This window comes from Stigmatopora argus, chromosome 7 (genome assembly GCF_051989625.1).
Source record: "Stigmatopora argus isolate UIUO_Sarg chromosome 7, RoL_Sarg_1.0, whole genome shotgun sequence".
Taxonomy (NCBI): domain Eukaryota; kingdom Metazoa; phylum Chordata; class Actinopteri; order Syngnathiformes; family Syngnathidae; genus Stigmatopora; species Stigmatopora argus.
This window is the reverse complement of record NC_135393.1, coordinates 2,653,737-2,676,326: the sequence shown is the minus strand read 5'-3', so window position 1 is coordinate 2,676,326 and position 22,590 is coordinate 2,653,737. Positions and strand designations below refer to the sequence as shown.

The 22,590-nt window shown below is 44.4% G+C and overlaps 2 long non-coding RNA genes across 2 annotated transcripts in view; one reads left to right on the top strand and one right to left on the bottom strand.

Moving 5' to 3' along the window:
• LOC144078071 (uncharacterized) overlaps window positions 1-14,192 on the top strand; it is a 47,396-nt gene extending 33,204 nt beyond the window's left edge. Inside the window, exon 4 of the long non-coding RNA XR_013301161.1 lies at window positions 13,743-14,192. This is a non-coding gene — a long non-coding RNA (uncharacterized LOC144078071). The remainder of the gene's footprint in view (window positions 1-13,742) is intronic.
• LOC144078072 (uncharacterized) lies at window positions 11,316-16,708 on the bottom strand. The gene is made up of 2 exons (XR_013301162.1): window positions 13,273-16,708; window positions 11,316-12,723 (listed from the first exon to the last, which is right to left on the bottom strand). It is a non-coding gene; the product is annotated as an uncharacterized LOC144078072 (long non-coding RNA).
• Between the last annotated feature and the right edge of the window lie 5,882 nt (window positions 16,709-22,590).

The window sequence follows — 22,590 nt, the reverse complement described above, 5'->3', positions numbered from 1 at the left end:
GGGCGACCAGGAACCGGGCAAACAGGAACCGGGCGACCAAGAACCGGGCAAACAGGAACCGGGCAAACAGGAACCGGGCAAACAGGAACCGGGCAAACAGGAACCGGGCAAACAGGAACCGGGCAAACAGGAACTTGGCAAACAGGAACTTGGCAAACAGGAACTTGGCAGCCTGGAACTTGGCAGACTGGAACTTGGCAGACTGGAACTGGACGGGCCAGCCGGCACCAGAAGCCTGGTTCGTGGCCTCGGCACGGGTGCGACTGGCGGCCCAGGTGGCAAAGGGAGTAACTTGCGTGGCTTGGGCACGGGTATTTGAGAAGCTTGGAGTGGCGTGGTCGGGCGAGAAGCTTTGAGCGGCGTGGTCGGGCGAGAAGCTTGGAGCGGCGTGGTCGGGCAAGAAGCTTGGTCAGGGGCTCGAGCGTCCAGGCCCTCCTTCCGCTTCTCCCTGCGGCGCTCACCGCCTCCTCCGGGAGGGCGGCACAGCACACCGGCCGCCACGTGGTGGCCCATCGTAGATGGCCAGCCGACAAGGTGAAAGACCTCGCTGCTGCGCCTCCCCAAAAAAACAAGACGGGCGGTGTTCGTGGTGGTCCCTTGTAGATGGCCCGTGGACCTGGCAGATGCTGGTCGGGGTAATCCAGGTCGGAGTAATCGGAGGAGTATTGGTCAACGTCCTCCGGTGGAGCGTATCGGAGTCCAAATCGGCTAAGAAAATCACGGTCCGAGTCCTAATCTCCAGCATACAAATCTATTAGCTCCCGATCGTCCTCACCTTCAGAAAAGTCAGAGTCCCAACCGACAAAGATTTGGCGTTCCAATCGGGCCGAGGGAGGCTGGGGATTCTCCCTCCATTGAGAAAAAAACTCGCTAGAGTCTGAATTCAAATAACTGGGGCGATGAACTGGGGGTGTCGGAGCCTTGGTATTATGACTTAGCTGTGCTGGCAGCCCAGTGCGACACGTTGAGCGGAGGGTGGGTTTAAAGGTGGATGGAGGCTCAGAACTACCTCCTAGTCGGGACTCCTCTGCTGCCAGAACGTCTCTGAGGTGCCCACACCAAGTGTCCATTATAAACTCCCTAAAAGACTTTCTGGGGCATCTCAGTGAATCCATGTGGTCGCGGGGCTTCGAAAAGGGTGGCTTGCGTCGACGAGAGCGTCCGCGCGAGCGTGGGTGGCCTCCCGCTGGGTCCATTATGGCCGGATCGTTCTGTTACGATCTCACCGCGTCGTCGCGGCGCGATCGGGAATATATTAGGACGCGTCCGCGGGAAACGGGAGTGAATCGACGCAGTTGGCTTCAAACGTCATCCTTTAATAAATCAACAGGGATCTATAAATCAACAATGGCATGGAAACAAACGGCAGCATGCTGCGCGCATGCATGTACAGAAGAAACGATCCGGCAATGGTCCTATGACTCATTGCTCTTTAAATAACAAAACAGGAAGCAATCAGCAGATTGACTGCAGCTGCTCTCTGACGGCACGTCAGGAGGGACAAACAGCCCACTCCTGACAAGTGTAGTCATTGCTGCAATGATTGCCAGACGAGGAGGACCAACAATTTACACAGATAGTATTCATAATCTCATTTTCTCAACCGCTTTATCCTCATTAGGGTCATGAGGGGTGCTGGAGCCTTTCCCAGCTGATTTTGGGCCACGGCGGGAGACATACTGAATCGGTGGCCAGCCGATCGCAGGGCATGACGAGACGGAAAACCATTCATGCTTACACTCATACCTAGGGGCAATTTAGAGGGTCCAATTAGCCTACCATACATGTCTTTGGAATGTCAGAGGAAACTGGAGTTCCTGGAGAAAACCCCTGCAAGCCCGAGGAGAACATGCAAACTCCACACAGGTGGACCGACCTGGATTCAAACTCAGGTCCTCCACCAACGTGCTAACCACTCAGTCGCCGGGCCGCCAGTATTCATAAAAGTAATGATATTCATTCAATAATTCATCTTCCATACCACCCATCCTCGAACAGGTAGCGAGGGTGCCAGAGCCTAACCAAGCAATCTTTGGGCGAAAGACAGGATACGCCCTAAACTGGTCACCACTCAGTCGTAGGGCACACGGAGAGACAAACGACCATGGGCACTGCCAATCACACCGCCACCAGCAGGAATCGAGCCTGCTCGCACCGAAGTCAAGCGACTGAACATCTACACCACAAGGTGGCCCAGAATAATATTACAAAGAAAAAAACTAGACAAAAACAAAGAACTTTACATTACAAAATGTTACATTTTAGTGCATTATATATCATAAGTGACCGAACCAGTTTTCAAGGGACACAATAGGTGCTGGTCCAACCAATCTGTTGCCTTAAAAAGTTTAACCAGTTAATTGAAGTTGGGTGCTATTTGTTTCAAAAGAAACCTCATGGGATAACCTGTGATGGATTGGATTGGATAACTTTATTCATCCCGTATTCGGGAAATTTCATTGTCACAGTAGCAAGAGGGTGAGGATGCAGGAATAGGAAAGGCATTTTAGACTTGTGTTGTTGATAATGACGACAGGGCCTGTGTCCGATTATTATTATTATTATTATTATAAATAGATAGGTAATAAGTAAGTTAATAAATAAATACATGAATAAATATATAAATAAATAAGCGTGTCTCTGAAGTATATATATATATATATATATATATATATATATATATATATATATATATATATATATATATATATATATATATATAATAGTTATATACATACAGTACTGTGTATATACATTAGAGAGAGAGAGATTTACTAGAAACTGGCCGAAAGAAGCTATCCAATGACGATTGCAGTTTTCTTCTTTTTCTTCCTGCAATGAGGGTGCTGCAGTCTACTGCTAAAAGAGCTTCGGAGGGACTCCAAAGACTCATGCAGGGGGTGGGAGGTGCTGTCCATGATGGACATCCTCGTGGTCAGCATTCTCCGCTCTCCCACTTCCTCCACCGAGTCCACAGGACAGCCCAGAACAGAGCTGGCCCTCCCAACCAGCTTATTCAGCCTGTTCCTGTCCCTCTCCGTGCTCCCGCATCCCCAACAGAGCACTGCATAAAACACTGTAGATGCCACCACAGTGTCGTAGAAAGTCCTCAGCAGTGTCCTGCACACTCCAAAGGACTGTAGACTCCTCAGTAGGTAGAGGCGGCTCTGGCCCCTTTTGTACAGGGCATCTATGTTTGTGGACCAGTCTAGTTTGTTGTTTAGGTGAACACCCAGGTACTTAAAATTCTCTACAAATTCTTTACGAGTTTAAACAAAAACTTAGACCCACAACAATTCTTTGTGGAATAGTTTGGACACCCCAGGTATATATAGTACTATGCCCAGTATTTGTGAAAGAGCATTATCTGAAGAATTCCAACCTTTATTGTATGGACTTGTTTATGAATTAGTAAAAGTGAAGCGACATTAATCAATTAAAGGCCTATCTAATCAGCTAATCTGTGGTGGGTTTCTCATCTCATCTCATCTCATTTTCTGAACCGCTTTATCATCATTAGGGTGGCGCGGGATGCTGCAGCATATCCCAGCTGTCTCCGGGCCAAAGGCAGGGGACACCATGAATTGGTGGCCAGCCGATCGCACAAGCAGACGGACAACCATGCACACTCACACCTAGGGGCAATCAGCCTATCATGCATTTTTTGGAATGTGGGAGGAAACCATAGTACCCGGAGGAAACCCACGCAGGCCCGGGGAGAACATGCAAACTCCACACAGGTGGACTGACCTCCACTTGAACCCAGGAACCCAGAGCTGTGAGGCCGACGCACTAACCACTCGCGCCACCGGGCCGCCTTGTGGTGGATTTTAAATTGAAATTATTCATTCATTTTCTGAACCACTTTATCCTCACAAGGGTCACGGGGGGTGCTGGAGCCCATCCCAGCTGACTTCCGGCCAGAGGCAGGGGACACTGAATCAGTGGCTAGCCAGGGCACAAGGAGACGGACAACCATTCACACACTTACACCTGTTGCCCGTAGTTGGCTGGGATAGCCTTCAGCACCCCCTGCAGCCCTTTTGAGGATAAATATTTTTAAAAATGAATGGATGAATAATTTTTGTTGTACATCTATGTCAGATTATTGATATTTCCCTGTCATGTAAATATTTCTGTCGAAGTAAAATGATTACATTCTTGTGAGCGCCTGGTGGCCGGGCCTACACCCATGGGGCCTGGCTGGGTTGAGCCCAAAGAGACGACGTGGATTCCCCTTCACATGTGCTCAACACCTGTGACAGGGGCCAAAGAGGTTGGGTGCATCGACCGTTGGGAGGCAGCCAAAGGACGTATCCTTGGTGGTCCGATCCCCGGCTGCAGAAACTGGCTCTTGGGACGTGCAATGTCACCTCTCTGGCTGGGGAAAGAGCCGAGCTAGTGCGTGAGGTTGAGAAATTTTGGCTCGACGTAGTCGGGCTCATCTCTATGCACAGCTTGGGTTCTGGTACCACTGCTCTAGAGGGAGGTTGGACACTCTTCCACTCTGGAGTTGCTCACGGAGAGAGGTACTGAGCGGGTGTGGATATACTTATTGCCCCCTGGCTCGGTGCATGTATGTTGGGGTTTACCCTGGTGGAATCGAGGGTAGCATCCCTCTGTCTTTGGGTGGGGGGATGGAACCTGAGTGTTGTTTGTGCGCATGCACCAAACAGTAGTTCAGAATACCCACCCATCTTTTTTGGAGTCCTTGGAAGGGGCCTGGAGAGTGCTCCTTCGGGGGACTCCCACATTCTGCTGGGGGACTTCAATGATTACGTGGGCAATGACTGTGAGACCTGGAAGCAAATGATTGGGAAAAACAGCCCCCTGATTGGAACCAAAGTGGTGTTCTATTGTTGGATTTTTGCGCTCGCCGTGGATTGACAATAATGAACGCCATGTTAAAGCATAAGGGCGTCTATATGTGCACTTGGCACCAGGACACCCTCAGCCGCAGTTCAATGATCGACTTTGTGGTCATGTCATTGGATCTGCGGCCACATGTCTTGGACACTTGGGTAAATAGAGGAGTGGAGTTGTAAACCAATTACGATCTGGTGGTGATTGGCTCCGAATGTGGGGGCAGATGCCCGTGCGGCACGGTAGACCCAAACATTTTGTGAGGGTCTGCTGGGAACGCCTGTCAGTAGGAGTTTCAATAACCACCTCCAACAGTGTTTCTCTCATGTCAGGGACAAGGTGAGGGACATTGAGTCCAAGTGGACCTTGTTCAGCGCTTCTATTGCTGAGGTAGCTGACTAGAGCTGTGGCTGTCGTGGCGGCAACCCCAGAACCCACTGGTGGACACCGGTGTTAAGGAATGCCATCAGGCTGAAAAAGGAGTCCCATGGGCCCTTATGGCCCACAGGACTCCGGAGGCAGCTGACAGCTACTGGGTGGCCAAGCGGCACACGGCTCTGGTTGTCTCCGAGGCAAAGACCCAATGGGAGGAGTTCGGTGAGACCATGGAGAGCGACTTCCGGGTGGTGAACCAAAATTACCTTGAAGCCACCCGGAGTATAGGGTTCTGGAACCCCTGTTATTCTGATTCCGGTCCCTTCATAACCAGTGTCAGAATCTGGTCTTCGCAGGCGGCATTAAGTCAGATCCATTTCCACTGGGGGTTGGACTCCCCCAGAACTGCCCTATGTCACCAATTCTGTTGATCACTTTTATGGACAGAATATCTAGGCGGAGCCGTGGCCTTGAGGGGTACGGTCTGGTGGCCTCAATATTGCATCTCGAGAATCATCACCTCCAAATATAAGACCATGGTCCTCAGCCGGAAAAAGTTGTCATGCCCTCTGCCGGTCAGGGATCAGGTCCTTCCTCAGGTGGAAGAGTTTAAGTACCGTATTTTCACACGTAGAAAATGCACCGTCAGATAGAGCACAGTTTCAGTTGTGGGTGTATTTTCATTTTTTTGTCAATACCTAGGGCGCCCCGTCGGATACTAGGCTAGCGTATGTTATGCTAGCCGCTAGCGTACCTATGTTTTGCGAGCCGCTAGCATATGTTATGCTAGCAGCTAGGGAATATTTACCATAATCCTTGGAATGCGCGGGGAGGCTATTTTTAGGGGGAACGTCTGTTGGGTTGATCGCAATAAGTAGCGTGCCGGCAAGAAATAAAACCAGTCACTTAAGCGGTCAGGGCCATACAAAAACTGAATTTAGTGCACAAACAAGGCACACCGACGAAAAATTTAGACTTTTAGGTGTGAAAATACGGTATCTTGGGGTCTTTGTTCACAAGTGATGGAAGAATAGAATGAGAGATTGACAGGCGGATTGGTGCAGTACTGCAGTGATGCGGAATCTGCACCGGTCCGTCGTGGTGAAGAAGGAGCTGAGCCAAAAGGCGAAACTTTCTATTTACCGGTCGATCTACATTCCCATCCACATCTATGGTCACGAGCTGTGGGTCATGACCGAAAGAATAAGATCCAAATACAAGTGCCTCAAATGAGGTTTCTCGCAGGATGTCCAGATTCTCTTTTAGAGATAAGGTGAGAAACTCGGTCATCCAGGAGAGGCAGGGAGTAGAGCTGCTGCTCCTCCGGATCGAGAGGAGTCAGATGAGTTAGCTCGGGCATCTGATAAGGATGCTCCCTGGACGCCTCCCTTGGGAAGTGATTCGGGCACGTCCCACCGGGAGGCCACAGGGCTCGTCTACGATACGTTGGGGAGACTGTCTCCCGGCTGGCCTGGGAACGCCTCTGGATCCTCCCGGAAGAGTTGGATGTATTGGCTGGGGAGAGGGAAGTCTGGGCCTTCCTGCTGAAGCTGCTGCCCCCGCGACCTGACTTTGGATAAAGCGGGAGAAGATAAGATGAGATGAGATATCACCAGAGTCCCATTTGGGTTGTGCTGTAGTAGAAAAGCTTGAACAGAACCCACATTCAATGGAAACGTCTCCCGCCCAAATACGCCGTGCCATCGGACGGGAAAGCTTTTAATAGAGGTAGGCGGAGACAAACTTTAGGTGGGAATACAAAAGGGGAGGTGTTGCTGTTTACAAAGTGATGACAGGCCTTGACCTGTAGGTGTCAGTAAAAATCTATTCTAGTGACTACATAATATACATAAATGAATACATGAGTAATACATTCTATATTTCACACCTACATTCGAGCATTTTGAGCAAATAATTATCTCTAGAAACGAGAAAAATTTCGAGGTCCGAGAAAGCCAGGTAGCCAAGACATGAGAGGCTGTTTATAGTTGTAGCCCACTGTCTTTTTTGTCGCATCTCTTTCGTGTATAACAGATATCTACGAGCACTGGGTGGAGCGTTACATTTTTTTCTGTGTTTTTTTCCGTCACTCAGTGTGAATGCCGGAGCGATCGTTAATACGAGCAGTATATATTACTTCTCGTTGGCTGCTCATAAGAACATCAGGGGCACTGGCTCTCTCCCCGCAACTCCTCGTGTGATATCTCTGGTCGCAACTACCTCTTTGTAACGTCTCTGCGAGCACTGAGCGAAGCATTGCTTTTTTCAGTGTTTTTCCCCCTTAGCCTGTTAGATCCTGTTAGCGGAGCGAACGCTAATTCAAGACAACTTCTCATTGGCAAGTGGCCGTGCGTTATCCTATTGTGAAGACATTTGTGTGCGTCATTTTCGGAAAATTTGAAGGGAATACAGGATACAGGAATACAAGGGAATTTATTTAATTTTTTTTTCCAAGATCGCGCCGTCACGCGGAAGCCAGTGGAAGTAGCTCTGTCCACTCTTATGTTTTTCGTGTTTTACAGCCCTTCTATCTTTTTTAATTATATTTTAATATTTCTTAATACATCTGTCTAAAAAGGATGTAGTAAGAAATATCAAAATGTAATAAAAAAGATAGAAAGGCTGTAAAACACGAAAAACAAATAAGTGAGTGGACAGAGCTATTGCCACCGGCTGCCGCGTGACGGCGCCATCTTGGAAAAAAATATGACCGGCGGGCCAGCCGGCACAGATAAACTAGGCACTTGATTAGGAGTGGGAGTGGCCGGTCCGGTGGGCATCCGAGCCGGAACTTGACGAGGAGTGGGAGTGGTCGGTCCGGCGGGCGTCCGCGCCGGCCGGCTCTTTAAGTGATGGCCGAGTGCCCTGCCCTGAACAGACACCAGAATTTCAGAAAGATCGTCGGCCACCTTACCTTGGCTGATCGGGGGACACCGACCCCTCGTCCATGGGGCCCGGAGAGTCGCCGCCGCCGACACCCTCGTCCGGGATGAGATCTTGCTTGGAGCCCCAAATCGAGGGAGATTATCAGTGGTCTTATATGTCTTCCATTTTCTAATAATTGCTCCCACAGTTTATTTCTTTACACCAAGCGTTTTACCTATTGCAGATTCAGTCTTCCCAGCCTGGTGCAGGTCTACAATTTTGTCTCTGGTGTCCTTGGACAGTTCTTTGGTATTTATTGGCCATAGTGGAGTTTGGAGTGTGAGATACTGAGGTTGCGGACAGGTGTCTTTTATACCGATAATGAGTTAAAACAGATGCTATTAATACAGGTAACGAGTGGATACCTCATTAGAAGAAGTTAGACCTCGTTGAGAGCCAGAAATCTTCCCCCACATTCTGTCTCTAATGGTTGAGGTTTACCCATTTTGAATATTACAAGCCTCTCTAAGGCTGAGGATGACTCTCTCCAATGTCTTGATCAGGTGAGAGGTTAATGCTACCGGCCTGAAGTGGTTTGGTTCCCTGGGGAACGCAGTCTTAGGAAATGGGACCACACAGGAAGTTTTCCACAAGGTGGGGACCTTCTGTAGACTGAGGCTGAGGTTGAAAATATGCAGAATCACTTTACCAAGCTGATCCGCACACTCTCTCAGTAGTCTGGAGCTGTAGACCAGTAGCCTTCCTTGCCTCGATCTTCTTTAGCTGTTTTATCACCTGATTGACAGTAATGCAGAGACCGGTGGAAGAGGGGGAGGAAGAGGAGGAGGAGGAGAACGAGAGGGGAGCTTTGCTTCTGGTCTGGGGGGTCAGGGGAGTGGGGGCATGACTGAATCTGTTAAAGAACTGATTCAGTTCATTGGCCCACTCCCTGCCGCCGGACTCCGGGTCTCTCTCACTGTTCCCTCCATGGCCCGAAATGCAGTGGCGGGCGGTGCATTTTCTGGTAGCGCCTTCAACGTATCAATCCAACCCTCAAAAACTATTTTATGGCTATAAAACCTCTACTGCAGCTACAGCTGCGGCACATAAAAAATAATCAATAAATTAATGCACAAAAATTGGGTAAAATCAACTTCCTAGCAGCATTTCATGATTAAATACAAATACTGGAGCTTTTCAGACATTAAAACCAGGCCAGGGGGTGATTTTCCTGGGAAAAGACAGCGATGAACGTCAATGGCGTACGGGCAAATATTGCCCGAAAATGGGGTAAAATGCCCAAAACAGCATTTATTGATTAAATACAAATACCGGAGCTTTTTAGACATCAGAACCGGGCCCGGAGTATCATTTCCCCGGTAAAAAGACAGCGATGAACGTCGATACGTCCATACGTGAAATGACAAAAAATGCAATAAAATTAGGTAAAATCCACTTCCTAGCACCATTTATTGATTGAATACAAATACTGGAGCTTTTGAGACATTACAACCAGGCCAGGGGGGTGATTTTTCCCGGGAAAAGACAGCGATGGACGTCAATGGTCATGCGCCAAAAATAAAACTGGGGTAAAATCCACTTCCTAGCAGCATTTTGTGATTAAATACAAACACTGGAGCTTAAATACAAACACTGGAGCTTTTCAGATATCAGAACTTGGCCCACAATTGAAATATTATTTAGGAACATAGCCATATTTGTAATTTTACTCACCAAAAATCCTTTTTACACAATATCCATCCTCCTTTCTTTCTTCCTTCTTTCCTATCGCCATCGAAGCTAATGATGAAAGTCGAGCCTGTCCTGTCATATTTCCGGCATAGTCCGTTTTGAAAATAGCTTTAAATCAACACAACAATATACTATTTGCTTGTGGAGCTAAGTTAGCGCGCTGAAAGTGCCCCACACACCATTTTCCCGGCCGTAACAGGCTTGCTAGCTTCGGAGTTGACCGCCCTTTCTTAATGATGTCCATTTTTTTCCTGAAAAAGTCCGTCTCGAAAATAGCTTTGTGAGTAAACAGAATCTATTTGTTTTTGCTTCTGTCGGCCATAGTGGGTGGAGTTTGCGATCTCGGCTGCCTCGGTACTGCTTTGGCCCGCCTACTAGCCAATCATAGTTTGTGAAAGCAATGACATGTCCCAGCCAGCAAAATGCTAACGCCTATGAAAAATCATTGTGGGGTTGCCAACTCAAAATCTGATTGGTTAAAAGCAACAGTCTAGTTTAATGCAGCAGAGCCCGCAAGAACTGATTGTGCAGGTTTTGAGGCAGATCTGATCTGGCAACAAATAATGGCTGAAATGTGATTGGTTAAATGCTTCAATATGAAAACACACATCTGGAAGCAGTGCAACCAGGGGGAAAAGCAATGAAAGGAAGCTAACAGACCATTTGGAATAATAAGTATGTATTGATGGACAAAATATAATATGATTCAGATATTTCTTAGGCCAGCAGAGAAGGCCTTGAAGGCCCTGACGGCCCGCCACTGATGTATGTGTGTATGTGTATGTACACGTGTGTAGATGTATATGTGCAACACACTTATTTATTTATATATTTATTCATGTATTTATTTATTAACTTACTTATTACCTATCTATTTATGTCTAAAATGCCTTTTTATGTTTCTGCAGCCTCACCCTCTTGCTACTGTGACAACGTAATTTCCCGAATACGGGATGAATAAAGTTATCCAATCCAATCCAATCCGATCCAATTTCAGCTATTATTTGTTGCCAGGGTCAGAAATCTGCCTTGGGCCCTTCACAATCAGTTCTGCAGGCTCTGCTGCATAAAACAAGCATCGATAAAACTGTTGGTTTAACCAATAAGATTTCGAGTTGGCGACACCAATGCCTTGTCGCAGGCGTAGGGATACGTCATCGCTTTCAGTACAGTATCTGGAGAGGGCTGCACAAGCAAATATATTGTTGTGTTGATTTAATAGCGGTTTTGCCAAAGCCATTTTCAAGACGGACTTTTAATGAAAAAAGCTGGACATCATTGAGAAAGGTTGGACAACTCCGAAGCAAGCATGCCCGTCACAACCGGGAATGAACATTTTCAGCACTAAATCGAATAAACACTGTTAGACGTACAGTTTTAGCACCTATCCCTAATTCCTTAACTCAGTCTGATCCCGTCTAACAACTGTGTGTGTTCAGCATCGAAGGAAGAGACCAGGGTTTGCGAGTTACTCCACAGATGATTTATTCCAGATATTGATCCTTACAGAGCTCCGGGTCCCTTTCCCAAATATAAAACCAGCTGAGCGTCGCCGTGCATCAGTGGAGGATTAAAGAGAACAATGGTCCACACCCGCGTTTGCCCAGTTATAGTTATACAAAAATTAATATTCATTCGCTGATTCTTATGATATGTGGACTGTCCCACGACGGTCTGGAGGGGTCCCCCCCCTGGAAACTGCTGTCCCGTGAATCCACGTCTGTCCCCGGTCACCTTCTCCGCTGGAGTCCACAGCGTCTCCTTTGAAGTTTCACCTCCGCTGCTTGGCACCTTGGCGTTACTGCCCCCTCAGCTTCCACCATCTGTCTTCCTATAAACATGCAACCCCTTCTCAAAGCAGAAACTCAGACCAAGACCTTTTGTTCATTGCAATCGAGCCAAGAACAATAGCCCCAATCCCACAGTGGTAACATAGCAAAATGAAACCGCTAAACTAAAATGAATGAGTAAAATATATCATATTCTTCATTCCCTCTCTTGGTCTCCCAAAGAGACCACACCGACAAACAACACTCAAGTTAGTAAGAAACGAAACTAAGAAGCACTATGTTAGTATAAGAAAAGAAACAAAAAACACTACGTTAGTGTATCCATGAACACATGCTCGGCGGGGGGTGCAGAGGGATCAGTTTGATGCAACTGAGCATACTGACCTTTATGACCTGGTCCCACTGCTCTATCGATCAAACGACCCACCAGCGTACGAGCCAAGGGGATGATGCAACATCCACAAAGACTAAGTAAAGTCGTGAAAACAACAACAGATATAAAGACATTTCCCATCAAACCTTTCCAGGTACCGAAATGATTCATCCATTGGTCCCAGATTGAGTCGCCCACACCTGAATGGTCTGCCATCTTATTAGTCAGGGTTCGGAGGCCTTCTAAGGCTTTGGTGAGATGTCCATTTGGAGCAGTGTCATTAGGGATGAAAGTGCAACATCCATCACCAAAGATTGCACATACCCCACCCTTCTCAGCCAATAACATGTCTAATGCTATACGATCTTGGAAAGCCATGAGAGATGTTGCCGCTAACTGTTCATGTACCGCCTCAAACGACTCAACAGTGTAATTGCCAAGTCGCTGGACATTGTAATGAATGTTAATGCGATCAACATTTTTGTTAGGGGTTACCCAAATTAGAATACTTTCGAACCCTGCTGAGACCTGATCAACAAGCTTATACTCATTAAGAACGCCACGGGGGATGCCTATGGCGTCAATATAGGTGGGGTCTGAGTTACCCATCCAGGTGGGTGATGCTCTCTCATTGCGATGCAAGACATCCTTCAGGTTTGAAGGTAGTCGTATTTCCGTGGTGAGATCCACTGGGGAAACAGAAACCTGAAGCAACAAAGACACAGAAGAACACACACCAGAAACATTTGTGGGTAATCTATCATACAACTTATCGCCTCCACACCATAACCAGATGTCAGCTCGGGATAAGGGGTGTGGTACCGGAAAAGACATATTTAATACACACCAATCAGACGGAATGCTTCCCAATGATTTTCCAGTCCTATTTAATTTGAGACAGGTAAAATTTTGGCGTGCTACTGATTTGTCAAAAATTGGTTTTTCTTTATCTTCTTGGGCAAGTGGGAATATTGAATTGTACTTCGAAAAATTAAATTTCGGGTTGGTGTTTTTTTAGAAGGTCCACAATACATTCATTGTCGACTGGGGCCGAAACAATGCGGAGTTCGGTCGAGCACCCATACACACGAGACAATCCTCTTGGGTTTCACTGGCAGTTAGCTTTGCCATTAACAGTCAATTGTTAGATACTGCCGTTATACCTGTAGTCATTCTAAACCAATCGTCCACTGATGGTTCGCCATGGATTATGCGGACTTCACTCGATTTAGGGGATACAATTGACGGAGTCACCTTGCCAGTTTTCGCCTGAGTAGTACTGGGTTTTTTACACATCCCCACTGGCCAGCATGGATCGGTATCCGAGGACCATGCACACAGGGTTAGGAAACTAGTGGTGTCTCATTCGTTGGAGATTGCGGTGTCTTTGGAGCCACATCCGTCTGATTGGAGATCGCCAAACAGGAGTATGACATACACGTGGAGCGGTCCTTCAAAAAATAACAAGAGACAAATTAAAACAATAATCAATAATCCAAAACATCCTATACACCACTTCCCTCTCTTGGACTGGGATAAGCCCAGTCCAGACCAGGAACTATGTCCAGGAACTATGTGTAATATTTAGATGTACGTGACCTGTCCCCGGGAGAATCAAAGGCCGCCTTTGGAGGATCCTGTGGTGGAGTGTGTGGTTATGGGTTACGTGGATCAACGGCTCTAATTTGGGAATAATGAAACCACTTCTGTCCCTTATGTTCAAGTTGAACCGCCTTTGATGTACGAGCAGTCACTCTGAAAGGACACCTGTCCACCTGGGCTCCGACCACTTCCTGGATAGAACCTTGAGAAGAACGTGGGTTGAGACCGTGGGTTCCTCCTGTGGGTGATCACGTGCAACTGCAGCCGCCTCCTGTATCTGTGAGGGTATACTAGATACAAGAGAATGCAGTTGTCGACTAATATGCTACATGTGAGAGATCGGGTAATGGAACATCTTCATATGGGGTGATTGAGGAACTGGGACCGGGCATCAGCCGGCCTGTAAGTAATTCAAATGGGGCAAAATTTGTGGTTTTGTTGATGGTTTGACGAATAGAGAGTAAAGCCAATGGGAGGGCTTGAACCCAAGACATTTTGGTGCCTTGCATTATTTTGCCAATTTCTCTTTCCTGTAATTACACAAATTAACTAATGATACTAAAAATAGGAAAAATACAAAAAGCAAACCAGGCTGCTTTCTCCTCAGGAAAACAGCTTTCCCGTTCTCTGGAACAGTTAAATTCACATCAATTAATCTCCAGAAACAAAATGCACACATTTATAATTCTGAATAGAATTGAACCCACTAAATTGTAATCACCCCTTTTTTGTCAGGGTTAATATTTTTAGCATAATTGTGTCCTTTAGAGCAATTAAAACTCATTACTTATAAAATGCATACTAATCAAGTCCCAATTTCTTCAATAATGTGTATTGCGTTGCATATTAAACTCAGTTGTTTGAAATTCAAAATATCCCAATCTAGTAGTATTTTTATCAAATGCAACATTCTATTGTCTTTTGAGTTTACCAATCATCTCCTGTAAAACTTTCTTTATCAATATTTTTCGATAGTCAGGCATAAAATTTAAATCTAGTTACATTTCTATCCATTGTAGTTTCTTTTCTCTCTAATTGTTTACTTTAAAAATCTGTAAGATCTAGTCTCAATTGTTTACTTTAACTATCTGTAAGAAGGTTTAGTCTCAATTGAAACGCTTTCACTTTTTTATGGAGACAATAAAACCAATATAAAAAGTTCCTTATGGCTTACAGCATTGCTCCCCGAGCAATAATCTTTCCAATCAATATTGGAGTGCTTGCCATTTCGTCTGATTACGTCAAAAAGTTTATCTTACCTGTCTCCTCATACATTTCAACTGAGAGAACCTTCTTACAGTGCACAAGGTGGATTGGCTATTTTCATGTCTGCTGGTTGGTCAGGAACACTTGTGTTGAGCACCCAGGCTCCCGGGACCGCCGTTGGTCCAGTCTCCTTCTGCTATCCCAAATTCAATGCGTTCCTTTAAAGTTTTTTTTTATGCAGATAGCCAGATTAGCCTCATCATCCAGTTCCAATCGTGTAGTGAATAATGGTGTTTGGTACATTCCACTAAATTGGATTTCCATATTTTGTTGTCCGATTGACCTCGTTATGTAGGCGCAATGATTTCATAACAAAATATGGAACCTTTTGTCAATTCCGTCAATTATTCTGTTAACACAATTTGGATGCCATTATCACTATACATCAATGGTTCTTTGGAATTTCATATCATACACTGTCTTTGATTTTTTTTTCTTTTACTCAGTGCTCCCAAATTTCGCATAGCAGATTTGTTCCTCCACTTCAAGTTTAACCTTTGGAGTACTGCTGCTGCATTTTCACCAAAAATTTCATTGGACTAAACGATTTTCCATAATTTTCATCAAAAATTGATTTCAAATTTCTAAATCATTTTCCACCTTGATATCTGATTGATTATATATCTTGGTGGTTGGCCAATTAGAAACACAAAAAGACAAACAAACAACCATTCACCCTCACACTCATTTTCAGACATCAGTAGTCTGCAATTTTTCGCTAGTGGAGAGCGCCATCCCAAGTCTGGGGATGGCGGCAGCTAACCACCTTTTGCTGTAATCTGTGATATTCTAATAGTCATTACTATGACTCACGCTAAAGCATATTCCATCTGTTGATGAGCAAAACAATGAAATATCATCCGTGCACTGAAGATATCTCATGATGTCTATGCCATCTCAGGGAAATCATGCCTATCCTAAATTAATTATTTTATCTACACTTGTCAGGTACAATTTACCTAATAATTTGGATCCATGCCATATCTGCATTGCTTTCTTCATGTTTGATATCATTAATAATTTGGATGAATGCCTTTCTGCATTGTTATCTTCATGTTTGATATTATTAATAATTTGGATGAATGCCTTTCTGCATTTTTATCTTCATGTTTGAGATTATTAATATTCTGAAGTATTCTTAATACTTAAGTCTAAATCGCAAATCACTCTCTTTTTGCTAAAATAGCTAAATTGCACTTGTTGAATTGCTATTCTGCTCCAAGCTTGTGTTTATTTAATATAAGAGCCATTTTTGTAGCTCACTCTTACCACAATTAAAATTTAGAGAAACTAACCTTCCACTTAGCCATTTCCGAATTATAAATTTCAGTGTTTATAAGAGGGCCCATAATTTGTCACTAATATATCCCAAAAATGTCAACTCTCTCTCTGTCTCTCCTGTGGTAGTCTTTCCTGCCCTTTCTTTTTGGTATGAAGGGAGCAGTAAGCTGTATGGGCGAACCCCCCTCCTTTTGTTTGCACAGGGTGTGCTTAGCTTGAGGGGTGTCCGCATCTGTGAAGGGGTGCTGGTCGTGACCATTGGACCGAGCTGGCGAGCCTCATGACCAGGAGACAGAGCCAAAGAAATGTGTCCGACATTTTGTATCACACTTTTTCGATTCTTTCAACTGCCAGGGTGTTCCAAGAACCTTCTGAAAACGGTCTTGATAGACTAAATCATCTTCTATGTCATAAAACAACGTACAATGAAAATCATCCATGGGTGGATGGTAAGGCCGGAGTGAGTCAATGAATGATTTCCTCCAGTGATATACAGACAACAGTCCCCCAGTGGCCGGAGTTTCAGGCTCAAGACGTGACCTATAGATTGTCAACCACTGTCCACATGTGTTGGAATAATGATTCAAACCTTTTAAATCATTATTAGTAATATTTAATTAAAAAAGGAAAAACATCTTTCAACAAACTCTGCCTACAACTTGCAAGGAAAATGCCATGTGACGCCATCTTAGTCCCCAGTGCATTCTGAATTGCAGTAACTGAATCATTGTATTTAATCGCGACACTCGAAAAACATGGTTATGTAATCAGCACAATAACACCCTCGCTGGTTAGAGAAACAACAGTGTGAGGAATGCTTTCAAGGTAAACAAAGCAGTATTATACTGTAAGCAAAGCCGTATTTTCAAACAATAATGCGATTATCGCCATCTGCTGCTGGAGTCCCGTCAAAACAGTCCCGTTGTGTTCTGCCGAAAAGCGTGTGTAAAAACAATGTGTCCTCGAGCTGTGGGGCCTTGAGGAGACGATGTGGAGGAAGAATGTCCATGGTTCCATGAATTGGTTTATAGCCTTATTACTTATTGAAAAATGCTTACAACACATATAGAATATTCCATAATAATTCTAACATTCCCTCCTTTTACTATATGTTTGTTATTCATTTTATGACAAAATCAAAAAAGACAGGGATATATCCGTTGGCTGTTTTAATTTTACCCGCTTAGGCTCTACTCGTTCGGCAGGTCTGAAAAGCAGAAAATAAGATCATTTTCGTCCAATCCATCCTCGTAATTACCATGCTCCTGGAATTCACTGTTAGTGTCAGCACGTTTCATCAGTAGGAGATATAATTCATGCAATTTGGAATTTGTAGGGGCAATCGCAGTGGTTATAAGTCGGCTCATCAAAGATCTTAAGCAGTGAATAATACAACACCCACATAATGTCAAAATCGTAGCAAAAAGGGCCACAAATTAGGCCAAATCATTATTAGTGAGGCCACAAATCTGTCAGCGGACATTATTCTACTCCAGGATGCTTTTTCATCTTGCGGTTTAGGGTCTGCAGGCCATCGTTGGCCCTGGTGTGGGACCCAGTGGGGGGCGTGTTGTTGAGTGCAACATTTTCAAACGTTGCATACGCCCTCTGCTCCTTCAAGAAGCATTTCAACCGCTGCACGATCCTGGAACGCCGTCAGACTAGTGGCTGCCAGTTGTTCCTTTATCGCCACAAATCCCTGTTCAGTATAATTTCCAAGTTTTTGGACATTGTAATGCAGGTAATTTATCCAATCAACATTTTTGTTTGGAGTAATTAAAAGAAAAATATACTCTCAACCTGCTGCGATCTGATTAGCCAACTTATACTCATCCTCGTGGATGCCAATCGCATCAATGTATGTCGGATCACCCTCTCTCCATGCGACGCCGTCGCGAGGGGCCCGCCATCATACCGGATTTCTGTGCAGCCAATTGTATCTCCTCTACTGTAGATGGAAAAACAGACACTGGTAATAGCAGTGAGACCAAGGCACAAAGTCCTGCTGTCATTTTGGCAGGAGTCGTATAATTTGTTTTGACCCCACCACCACCATAGGTCAGAACGTGGAATCAGGGGTGCAGTCTGTTTTAGGACGTGGGCACACCACGTCACATTTATCGCTCCCAGTGCCGGACCGTGCCCTGTGAGGACTAAGCAGGTAAAATGATTAAACGCGACATGTGTTGAAAAGTTAGCCTTGTCCTTTGCTGCCGTTGTAACTGGGTAGACATTATTCCATTTCATACATTTTGGGCTTACATCTTTTGTCATTATCTCCTTTACACAATCAGGGGTAATTTGCGCGGGTACTACTCTTAAGAGAGGTCGGCCCCCCATACATGTTATACAGGTTTGATACAGGTTTGATTTATAATAGCTGCATTTTCCATCAACAATAACCAATTATTTCTTACCGCCTCCCGTTTGGGAACTCCCCGTTGCAGAAATGAATTCTCTGGTCATCTCAGATTTTAATTTTACTATGGCGGATCCGGGTGTTTCCATCTCCGACGACCTTCTTACCCATGGACTTAGGAAAAACGTCAGACAAAGATTCACAAGTTAATTTGTCAGTCTGAATTATGATTTGTAATGCCCCACCGTATGGGTTAATTTTATCGAAGGCCTGATGGTTTTTCGCCCACGTGTGTCATCCAAGCTTGCCAATCTAGACCAGTTTCTGCAACAAGGTTTCCCCAATCTGTTTTAGGACTGTTATGTACCACACATATTCTATAAAATCCATGTGTATCCTTTGAAATGGATATGTAGCTTTTGTAGCTTGACATAAGGGGGAATCGCCCGTGTTTTGGCCATATATCTGCATATAGATTGAATATATAACCTCCCCCTTTTTTGAGGCATGAAATTTACCATGACTCAAAATGGCAGCCCTCCTAGATAAGACTTTTGTTTTTGTTTAGTCCCCCAGGTTCCCAAAATTTCCCATTGCAGAAATCAAAAATTTCATTTGGCGAAATTCTTTTCTTTTTTGTTTCTGTCCTACTCTGCCACCGCCGTCCTCGAAAGGCTTATCAGCGATTTCAGAAATATTCCACCTTGATATTAGAATATTGATATATCTTGGTGGCTAGCCAATTGAAACACAAAAGACAGACACTCATCCACGCTGGCACTCATAATCATAACTCATAATCATCAAGATTGATGCCTGAAGAAACTAGATAATTAATGTATTAGATTCACATGCCACATATCTAAAAATAGAAATTTGTTCAATTGCCACCGCAATAACGGAAAAGTTGTGACCCATTGAAACACACACACACCCCCTTTTTGTATTTTAAACGTTTGTAAAAACTTTATCTCCATGTTCTGGATTAAGTTACACCCCCTTTCAATGTTATCGAATTTTGCCCATTCTAATCAACCCATCTACTTAAAGCATTTCCCCAAGGTTGATATTTTATAATTTGGAGATGTTATTTTTAAAACATAGACATTATTTCATCACTTGTTTCCCACCATGAAAGGCCCTACCAGACTTTGTTGTAGATATTCCCCTTTATCTAAGCTTGTTATTGCCCATCGTTATCACCGTAACATTCAGGTGTATTAACCCCATAATTGCAATGCAGTAAGTTTTGGCTAAATTCTTAATGCGTATGCCCCTAAAGCAATAGACAGTAATAACGTCCCAATAGTCATCAATATGACTTATGCCAAAGCATACGCCCCCTTCAGGTCAAACAAGGAAAGTCTTTTGTGCACCTAAAGACGCTCCATGTTTCTTCTAGGGAAACTATGCCTATCCTTAACCAATTATCTTATCTACCCCAGCCAGGTTCAATTTACCTAACAATTTGGACGAACGCCATGAAATTTCTCATTTCCGCATTGTTAATTTCATGTCTGATTTCTTTAACAACCAAATAACCCTTAATACCTAAGACATAAATTGCAAATCACCCCATACTATGTTTACTTAAGATAAGAGCCATTTCTTATAGCTCCCTGTTACCACAAGAAAAATCTACAATAATTAAATTAGAGAAATCCACCTTTTACTAGGCATTTCCTAATTACAATTTTCAATGCTTAATAAAGGACCCACAAATTGTAACCAATATGCCATAATATTGTAAAAAATCCATTCATTTTTCTTTAACCAGCCAATCTCCTATATTAAAGTAAAAAGAAAATAATAATAATAGTATTATTCCTAATTCCAAAGCTTTTACCAAATCAATCTTTGCCAAACAGATTTTCTATCACCTCGAAAGACATTTCTGATTAAATCCCAAAAATAAATGCGAAGATAATCGCGGAACTCTGCATCCCTTGCAGACCATGTTTTGTTCTTATTCTGAAATGTTTAAACGGAAGCGCGCCCTTACCCGCTGACTGTGACCTTCACGCTCGCTGCAGAAGCAGCTTATCAATGTTGACATTCCCAAGTGCTCTCTTTTTATTTCTGAGCACAATGCTTCACCTCCTGTGTACAATTATAACGCTTTTTAGAGAAGACTAAATTAATTACTCTCCCGATATCCAACTATATCACAATATTTTGGCAATACCCCATAATTACAATATGCTGCAAGCATAGCAAAACCCATTTCTGCCCTCAAGTTTGCTTCAGCACCCCCAAGGCCAATTATTGTAATGTCTTCACGGAAGGGGTCCAAAAAAATTAGCCGCTCGTGCGGTCTGCGCGCATACTGAATGCCTAACACCGTCAAATCAGCCGCTACGCGGTCCACATGTTTTTTTGCATTCAAATCAGCAGCAAAGACAGCCGTGCTCCCCTGCAGCCAAAGCATTATTTGACCAGTTTAGAGTATGACAAAAAACGCAGGTTTGGCAACCCCGCTAAACATTTAATTGGTCGTTTTGTATTTCTTTTCGACTGTTAACCAAAACATTCCCGTTGACAGGATAAAACCAAGATAATCCGCAATAAGCCATTTCATTCCATTAAATTGACAGTACATTTAGGTACTATTAACAAAGTATGCCTAGGACTTGGAAATAACCATTTTAATTGCCATTTTACAACTTTCAGCATCACACAAAAAAATCCAATTGAATTCATTCCCAAAGAATGTGATCTCTGGTTTAAAATTAGCTCAACATCCTCATGTTCAAAATCCTCATTCAAATCATTTTGAGCAGGCCTGCCTTGTTTTTAGAGAGCTTTTTGTCCAGGCAATCAAGCGATATATGTAATATATATAAGTATAATTTGAATGAGCATGCAACACATTTGAATGAGCATGCAACATATTTTTTTTTTTAGCTGCTCCTGATAAATGCTGCCCACCGCGTGGTCTTCAGCGAGGCCGCTGTTGGCCTTAAAACAAGCCGTCATCCTGATTTGATATTCTGCAGAAGGCTCACCATCCCTCTGCTTAGCTCTGCTGATCACGGTATAATTAACTTTTGTTTTAAACTTCCCCGTAACCCGATCAATCAGTTCATGCACTCTCAAATTCAAATTACGCCCGTCATGACACAACGGGCCACCATCAGCTTTTGGATTCGAACATCCAAATTTAGTAGGAGCCTGCTCCTTGCCCACATTAGTATTAGCAACTTCGATCATGGGATATTGTTCAATAAACACATCACTCATTGGCGGCGCCCCGGCCTGGGGAGATAGTGTTTTCTCCCCATGTCCCCCACGGGCCCTCCCGACCTGGTCATATTTGTCGGAGGGGGCCCTCCTTTTTAACAACAACACACTTCTTCCCCACCGGGCTAGCCGTCCTCTTTTCTGTGGAATAACACAGCCTCTGTGTTTCCAGTCCCACCGTTATCAACTGATTTAACCCATGTATCATAAACCAATAATAGGTATCATTATATCCCTCCTGCTCCATTTTGTTAAGATTTCCCCCATGCTTAGCACGTATTTTATCCTGCAGTATCAATATCTTATGCATATTAAGCTGGCCAGCAAATCCATATTTATTTATCCATAAGTTTAGGTGTTTAACCCTTGTAGCGCTTTGATTTTCAACAATCCAATCTTTACACGGCAGACGCATCTTTGGATCGTCAATAGCCGCCTTACTGTTTCCACTACCCATTTTTGGAGTGGATTTGTGTGCCCCCGTAGTACCTTTTTTTCTTTAACAACTACGCACACACAACCAATGTCGACCACCACATTTTTATAGACCCCACCGTGTCTACCTGCTAGTGACTAGTATCCGCAGGGTTTTAAAATCGCCATCCCCAGGATGCGAGCCTTACTTCTCAAAATAAGGCCTTCGCGTGTGATGCCCTTCGCGCATTTTGGATCCCGTCAACAATATGCAGCCATCACACGCGGACTCGGCAGAAATGTCGAAAGATGCTTACCAAGAGGATAGTCGTCAACCGATTAGAAAACAGGCGCTGCTGAGAAATAGTCCAGCCTGGAAAAGGGATTCTCGCCGTGCACGGTCACTCCAG